Genomic DNA, 8,923 nt, shown 5'->3' with positions numbered 1-8,923 from the left:
TTCAGTGGATAGAGTGTCAGCCCAGCCTATGGACAGCCCGGGTTTGATTTCCAGTCAGAGCATAGAAGAGAAGTGACAATCTGCTTCTCCCCATCTCCTTCTCCTCCTTCTTTCCCTTTTGCCCTCCCACAGCCAGTGGCTCAATTGGTTTGAGCATGACCCCGGGCTCTGAGGGTAGCTCAGTTGAAGCACATCAGCCTCAGACTAGGTACTAGAGCATCAGGCCAAGATGGGGTTGCTGGGTGGATCCCAGTCAGGGCGCATGTGGGAGTCTGCCTCACTATCTCCTCTCCTCTCCTAAAAAAAAAAAAAAAAGAAAGAAAAAGGAAGAAATCAACATGAGACAGATTAACAAGACAACATGAACAAATTTCATACATAAGTACATATAAGGGTGCCATAAGAACATGAGATCTAAGGAAGCATTGGCCAGTTAAAATCTGCATGCCATTCTGGACTAAATAGAGGAAGGCAGAGGTCTAATGTTATAGAGAGGAAGTAGGCAGGCAGAGAGATGAGAAAGGGCAATCATGTGATAAAAAATTCTTGCTGGCCCATCCAGAAACAATGAGACATAGATGGGAGTCTTCCAAACAGGTTACTTGAGTACTGCCTGTTTGCCACATGATTCATTTATGCTATGGTGAATAGCTTCCCTCCTTTAAACAGGTTTTTCTATCTGAATTCTGTTAGGCAAGTGTGGGGTTGTCAAAGTTTCTTTCTGTGTCTTTTGTTTCTTAAAAATAATCAGCTTAAAATTAATACTCTAAAAGGCATATTTTGGGATGTCAAAATCTGATCCCTCTCACTTAATACAAGGGACTTTGTAGACATATTTAAATAAAAAACGTTGAGATGGGGAGAATACCCTGTATTACCCAGGTGCACCCATGTAATTACAAGGTTCTTTATAAGGAAAAGAGGAAGGAAGGGAAATAAGAGTCACAGAAGTAGACATAATAACAGAAGCAGTGGTCAAAGTAACAAAAGACCGTGAGCCTAGAAATGTGGGCAGCTACAGGAAGGTGGAAAAGGCAAGAGGCAGAATTCCCTCTTGGCACCTCTAGAAGGAACACAGCACTGCTGACACCTTGATCTCAGCTCAGTGCAGTCCATTTCAGACTTCTGACTTTCAAAAGTATAAAATCATATACTTTTGCTGTGTTAAGCCATTAGATTTGTAGTACTTTGTTAAAGATACACCCCCCACCACACCCACACAGGTTTCCTTCATAATTGTTGGGCAAATGAGTTTGTAAAATTTGTATTTTCAGAGTTTGCTCACTTTTACTGTTAAAAAATGGCAGGTGAAACTACTAATTAACTTCCTGCTTGGGGAAGGGCCTTGTTATGCTAATGTGTGCTGGAGGAGAGGTTTCGTGCCAAAAAGTTTTAAGAAGAAGAAGGAAGAAGAAGGAAGCCATATTTTTGCAGAGTGAGAGAAGACAGAAAGAAGCAGCCAAGATAACAGGGTGCTGAAGAAGCCAGTTTGTGCAGAGATGAGAAGGGAGAAGGTGTGCAGATGGGGAACCAGAGGTGACTGAGCTGGTGAGGGCCTTTGATTCTAATTAAAACCCGAACACATTCTCCTGGTTGTGGAACCAAAGAACGTGTGAGTGGGTTTCCGTGCCCCATGTGTTTGTTTTTACTCACTGGCTGGTTGTGAAGCTAGAATAAAGGGATGGCCCACCAGTTTTTGACTCCTCTGTTTCTTTACCATCTGTCCAAATCTAATGGGAAGCTGCACATGCCTGGCTGTGACACCCACGACTACTGGGCCTCCAATAATATTAACTATAATTTGCAATAGTAATGTGTATTACTCTGTGGATTTATTAACTGTCTCTTTCCTGTGAAAATGTATGCTTTATGAAACCAAGATTCTATAACTTATTCATTCTCGCTAAGCACATTTAGTAGGGTCACAGTAAATATTTTTAAGTAAGTTAAGATTTGAACTCTTATTGATCAGTGTCACTGTTGGGCAAATGAGTTTGTAAAAAATGTATTTTTTGAGTTTGCTCACTTTTATTGTTACAAAATGGCACTGGGCAACACCGTGTATATGTGGTCTGTGAAATTGCAAATTACCTTCCTGCTTGAGAAGGGCCATTGTTTTGCTGATGTTTGCTGGAGGAGAGGTTTTCATGCCAGAAAGTTTTAAAAAGAGAGGAGAAGAAGGAGAAGCAGAAAGAAGCCATCTTTGCAGACCGAGAGCAGAGAGAATGCTAAAGAGGAAGCCATGTTGGCTGAGAAGTGAGAAAGTGTACAGATGAAGAACCAGAGGTGAGGGACTTTGCTACTGTGTTTCCCCCAAAATAAGACTGTGTCTTATACTAATTTTGGCTCCTAAAGACACACTAGGTCTTATTTTGAGGAGAACAAGAATTCCCAATTATTGTTGAACAAAAAATCAACATTTAATAGTATACTGTAGTCACGTCATCACAAACAACAGCATAACCAGCCGAACTCTCAATTCCATCAAGAATTTCTTGTGACTCTTCCATGTACAACAGTCTACCCTGTTTCCCTGAAAATAAGCCAGTGTCTTATATTAATTTTTGCTTCTAAAGATGTGCTAGGTCTTATTTTCAGGGGAGGCCTTATATTTCTAGGCTTGAAAAAAATTGTACTAGGTCTTATTTTGGGGGGATGTCTTATTTTCTGGGAAACAGAGTAGCTCCGCTGCGACTGAGGCCTTTGATTCTAAAAGAAAACCAGAGAAAATTCTCTTGGTTGTGTAACTGGAGAATGTGTCAGGGCTTTGGGAGCTCTAAACGAGTGAAAGGAAAGTGTTTTTCCCGCCTGTTTGCTCGTTGGCCAGTGCAGGACTTTAATAAAGGAATGGCCCACCATTTTTTGGTTTCACTGTTTCTTTACCATCTGCCTGAATTCAATGAGAATCTGCATGTGCATGGATGCAACGGCCAGGACTACTGGCCACACTGTCACCCTGTTAAATTTAATTTTCTAAAAAAATTTTAAAAAGAGATTAATACAATGTAAGATTATATTCAGTTTTTCTAGCACCTACTGAATTTATGAGAACAAAATACCCCAGGTCATTTATTCTACACAAAAGATATAGCCGAACCTATTCATCTAACAATGTTATCTATCACCTTGTGTAGATATGAATTTTGTTAACACCAATGAATGATTTACATGCCTGAATCTCTGTGTAGTCAATAAAAATATTTAAGGAAAGGACAACACTTTATTCTTATTTTGAATCCTCAGATTTTAATTCAGAGCTTTAAATTTATTAGACATACTATAAACATGTATTTAATGGATGAAAATAAATGGGGAAAGGTATTATGATTAAATTCATACCTCATTTTTACCTTTCCTGCAAATGTATTCAGTTTAATTTTCAATTAGTTTTTCTGTATTATCAAATATTTTTCTAAATTAATTTTCAGTAACAAATTTGCTATGTAGACATTATTCTTCTTTCACTGTAAAACATTTGTGTTTTACCATACACTGGTGTGCTGCTTACCCAGGAGAAAGCAACCATTGTTTTAGGTGATGTGTGGACATAGAAATGAAGATGGGCAAGGTCACTCTTTCCTGGGGATTCATTCTGAAGTGAAGACAGACAATAAATAAACAGAAAATATTACTAAGTAAAAAAAGTCCTTTGTGAAGAAACCAGTTCACCTGGGTCATTTTGTTTGAACACTGCTTTCACAAGCATTCTCTCTTTCAAAGGAAATACCTTTCCTCCCCAACCTCGCCCTTCCTCTCTACTATTTGCACATGAATGAAATAGCTTAAATTTTGGAATTGGGAGAGTTAGTTTACATTTGATTTCTACCAGATATTAACAATGTCACCTCCTGAAAGAGTTTAAATCTAGAGCTTTACTCCATCTGTGAAACATAGATAAAAAATGAACATTTCTTTGCAGGGATGTTAAGTGAACAATACCCTATTGTAAAGCATTCACAGCAATGCCTAGCACTTAGTAAATATTCCTTAAATACAGTCCCTTTCTTTTTCACTTGCATATTCAAAGCCTTGCCTTGCTTTAAAACCCAGAGCACTTTTAAATCCATCCTTTTCTAAAATTCTAATATGGTATTCCTGGTTTGCCCTACCATTTAGTGTATGCTCTACTCTCTTCTATTGTAATATCTATTTTTTTCTTATGCTTATGCTTTTGTCCCCCAGACTAGCTAAGCTATTTGAAAGCAGACCCTCAATATTACTTTCCTTGTCATCTTTTAGGACTTGGCACAATTCTCAATATGAAAGTTGCTTTGACACATAGGAGCTGGCCCAGGGATCAGAATAATTAGATTCCCACTCAGGCTCATTTCACCTCTCTGGCAAGTATGCAGGCTCATAATTATTCATCAGACAATGTTGCTATTATTTGCCTGCCTGTTCTAGCTCACAAGGTGGTTGTAAGGATGGTGTGTAAAAAAAGTATTAAATGAACTTATGGCACAACACCTGTTTTCAGGGCTGTATAAAATATTAACACCAAACTAACTCTAATATCAATGCAATCTATTAAGCTCTTAACAATGTGCTGAAACCTGCCATCCAATTTGTGCCCTCTTTCTCAGAGGCAGCATGGCAGAATGAATCACCATACTTTGCTGCCCAAACATCTGACTTTAAATTCTGGCTCTGCTACTTACTTGCTGATGGACTTGGGAAAATTGTTTACCCTCTCTGTGCCTCAGTTTTCTCATTTATTGAATAGACTTGAATTTACCCACCTTATATAATCATTATATGTAAGAATGAGATGGCACTCCATCACCAGATGTGCAGGCTTTATTAGAGGAGAAAGACCTGCTAGGGCACTCCTCCAGGAGAAGTGCACTGGGTTATAGACTAGGGGCGAGTTATATAGTGTTTGGGAGAGCCTGAGGGGATACTGAGGCAAAAGTCCTGGTATGTCCGAAATGCTCCTCCTTGGGGGGCTTCAAGCATGTGGGGGTTGAATCAAAAGTCCTGGTATGTCCGGAGCCCCTCCTTGGGGCGACTTGTCAGCTTTTAGGAATTCCTCTGTCTCAGGGGCAATAGTCCAGTAAGGGTGAGGTCTGACAGATAAACGGAACATCAAGAGGGCAGTTTGGATCTGGAGTGACGTCACGGAAATGGCGCTGTGAGCAGCGCGTCCGACAGATCTCCCCAAAATCACAACAAATTTATCAACTAGAAACAGGAAAATTTATCTTCGGAGCATTCCGGAGTTCCACACAAACTGAAAGCGAAAGGACTGTTATCACTTGAATCTGAGAGACGAGGGTGTGGAGGAAGCTACCGCAGGGACGTTCATTCAAGCCGCCAGGAAGTGCGCCTGTGGTGAGTAAGCCCGCATTCGGGAGCCGCGAGCCGCCGCCGCGAGCAGCGCCCGGGTCGGTTGCAGAGCGAGCACTGCCGCTGCGAGCAGCCGCCGCGAGCAGCACCCGGTCCGGTTGCAGACCGAGCACCGCTAAGGTTCCCAGCGGCCCGCGCACGGGGAGCGGGAGAGGCCCCAGGGCGGTATTCCCTACTTGGGAGATTCTCTCCGCGGGCGGGGCACCTCACCCAGCCATTCAAGCTAACAATCAAGCGTTGGGGGAGGGGCGCGCGCAGGCAGCCTGAAATACCTTCGGGAGCACAGCTGCGACCCAATTACTGAAATTAACTTAACCCGTGAAATCTGCGCACCCTCGGTTCTAATTGATAAGATCTCTCTCAGTTCACCGACCCAAGACAAGAGGCGTGATATTTTTTAGTGCCTCTCGCTAAAGGGGTGGGGGCAACTTCTGATTGATAGAGCCTCCATATTCAGGGATAAATGCTAACAAGAAGGACTTGGCAGATAATAAGATCTATACTACACTAGTCTCAAGCAGAGACTAGTGCCTCTTCTTCCCAGCCAAAACAGGCTACAAAGTGTGGAAAGCCTGGGTTGAGAGATCCAACTGAATGCTAGGTGCTGAACAGTCACCTTGACAACAACTGACTCCCACCCCCGCCTGATTACACTGGAGGCCCTGACTGCCAGAGCCTTTCCCAAAGCCTTGCACTGAGTGGGGATAGAGTGGGGATTTCCCAGCTCTTTGAGCCTCTTACTCCCCAGGCAGAAGCAGTGGCAGCCTTATAGCTGGATCACCAGGCTGCTAATTCAGGAAGGGGGGACTAGGAGAGAGAATCCAGGAAAGCAAACTCTCTCATCATTGGACCCTGCAAACGCCAACAAGCCTTGACTACCAGCAAGACTAAAGCCAATTATATGACATTGCCATAGAATCCCATCAACTGCAAATCCCTACCTAAGTGTGACACAGGGGCAGAGCCTGGGGTACAGAGTCACCGACCAAGAAGAGGGAGAGAAAAGAAAAAGGAAGAAGTTAACATCTCAAAATCAAGAAAAATCCACAGACTTTACAACTTGTTCCACTAATTTATTTTTTTTGTTGTTGTTGTTGTTGTTTGTTTCTTCTATCTTATTGCCTTTATTTCCTCCACCTCGGTCCTTCTATTCTCTGCCCATCTTATGCTTCCCTTTTCTTGAACTACACTACCCATAAGTGTTACATTTTATTTCTCTTCTTCATCCTCACCCTCCTTTGGGGTTATACTCCAGGACACTTAACTCTCACTCTCTCCTCTTTTTTTTTTTTTTTTTTTTTGCTTTATTTTGTTTTTTTCTCTTCCTTTTTTATTTCTTCCTTCGTTTTTCTCTTTTTCTTATTTTTTCCTTTCTATTCATCTTTTCTTTTCTCGTTTTACTTTCCTCCCATTTAATCCTCAATCACGAACAAATTAGTTAATTTGGGACTCAAGGCTTTTTTTTGGCTTTATTTTTCTTTTTCGCTTTTGTTTTTGTTTTTTTCTTGTTTGTTTATTTTTGTGGCATTTTGGGTCCTCCCAACCCAAGGTCTCCATTGTATTTGGTCTTCGCTCCACTTAATACAACAGATTTTTACTTATTATTTTTATTTTTTTCTTCGTTATTATTCCTTTTTTTGTCCTTTTTTCTGGTTCCCTCTTATACTTCTCATTATATCTCTTAGTTGACCATCACCCGCAGGCAGATCATCTTATGCTTGTCTAAGATTTTCTTCCTTTTTTTTTTTTTTTTTTGCATTTAGTAGGTCCCTACTCCCCTTTTTTTTTGCCCCTTGAACTCTTCACCGCAAACCAGGCCCTTCATTATAGGCATGATATTTCCCTGAGGAGGGGAGAGGAGGGAAAGAGAAGAAAGAAAAAAAGGGGGAAATAATAAATTATTACTGCTTTTTTTTGTGGGGTGTTTTACCCTTTTTTTTTTTTTACTTTTTACTCTTTATTAATTCTAATTAGTGCTATCAACAAGACCACCCTCAGATGCCAATAAGAAAGAGGAAATCGAATATTATGGATACAAAAGAAAGAGAGGTAACACAAATAGATGTGGAAAAATCTATGGAGAAAAGACTTAACATATTGGAAGCCTTGGAGCTAAATGACAGAGAATTTAAAATAGAAATCTTAAAAATACTCAGAGATATACAAGAAAACACAGAAAGGCAATATAGGGAGATCAGAAAACAACTCAATGAACACAAAGAATATATTACCAAGGAAATTGAAACTATAAAAAGAAATCAAACAGAAATGAAAAACTCAATTCACGAGCTGAAAAACGAGGTAACAAGCTTAGCTAGCAGAACAACCCAGATTGAAGATAGGATTAGTGAAATAGAAGACAAACAACTTGAGGCACAACAGAGAGAAGAAGAAAGAGACTCAAAAATAATAAAAAACGAGAAAGCCCTACAGGAATTATCTGACTCTATCAGAAAGAATAACATAAGAATAATAGGTATATCAGAGGGAGAAGAGAAAGAAAATGGAATGGAGAATATACTCAAACAAATAATAGACGAGAACTTCCCAAGCCTGTGGAAAGAACTAAAGCCTCAAATTCAAGAAGCAAACAGAACACCGAGTTTTCTTAACCCCAACAAACCCACTCCAAGGCACATCATAATAAAGATGACACAAACCAATGACAAAGAAAAAATTCTCAAGGCAGCCAGGGAAAAGAAGAGTACAACATATAAAGGAAGGCCTATTAGATTATCACCAGATTTCTCAGCAGAAACTCTACAAGCTAGAAGAGAGTGGACCCCAATATTTAAAGCCCTGAAAGAGAGGAACTTTCAGCCACGAATAATATACCCATCAAAGCTATCCTTCAAGTATGAAGGAGATATAAAAACATTCACAAATACAGAAAAGATGAGAGAATTTATCACCAGAAAGCCCCCACTCCAGGAAATACTAAAGGGGGTTTTCCAACCAGATTCAAAGAACAAAAGAAAACAACACCACAAGTAACAGCTCCACCAAGAACACAATAAAACCAAACTTAAACTGTGACAACAAAGGAAAAAAAAGGGGGGAGAGAATGGAGATTAACAGTAGCAAAGGACGATGAAGTGCAGAAATACTTATAAGATAGGGTACTACAATGAATATGGTAGGTACCCTTTTCATTACTTAATGGTAACCACCCTAGAAAAAACCACCACAAAAACACATGACTTAAAAAAGGTAGCAACAGAGGAAAGAAGTATGGAACACAAACAAACAGAAACAAATGATAGAAAAACAAAAGAGAAGAATCAAACTAGATACAAAACTAACAGAAAGCAATTTATAAAATGGCAGTAGGGAACCCACAAGTGTCAATAATTACACTAAATGTAAATGGATTAAACTTACCAATAAAAAGACACAGAGTAGCAGAATGGATTAAAAAAGAAAATCCAACTATATGCTGCCTACAAGAAACACATCTAAGCAACAAGGATAAAAACAAATTCAAAGTGAAAGGCTGGAAAACAATACTCCAAGCAAACAACACCCAAAAAAAAGCAGGTGTAGCAATACTCATATGTGATAATGCTGACTACAAGAC

The 8,923-nt window shown here is 39.9% G+C and overlaps 1 protein-coding gene across 1 annotated transcript in view; it reads left to right on the top strand.

The window, feature by feature from the left end:
* Nucleotides 1-1,451: 1,451 nt before the first annotated feature.
* The window catches only part of LOC136388952 (caspase-13-like), a 36,204-nt gene continuing 28,732 nt past the window's right edge, over nucleotides 1,452-8,923 (top strand). Inside the window, exon 1 of the mRNA XM_066360752.1 lies at nucleotides 1,452-1,548. The gene's annotated coding sequence lies outside the window, so the exon portion shown is untranslated. The remainder of the gene's footprint in view (nucleotides 1,549-8,923) is intronic.

This window comes from Saccopteryx leptura, chromosome 1, assembly GCF_036850995.1.
Source record: "Saccopteryx leptura isolate mSacLep1 chromosome 1, mSacLep1_pri_phased_curated, whole genome shotgun sequence".
Lineage (NCBI taxonomy): Eukaryota > Metazoa > Chordata > Mammalia > Chiroptera > Emballonuridae > Saccopteryx > Saccopteryx leptura.
Note: the sequence above shows the minus strand (reverse complement) of the source record. Positions and strands in the feature narration are given on the sequence as shown.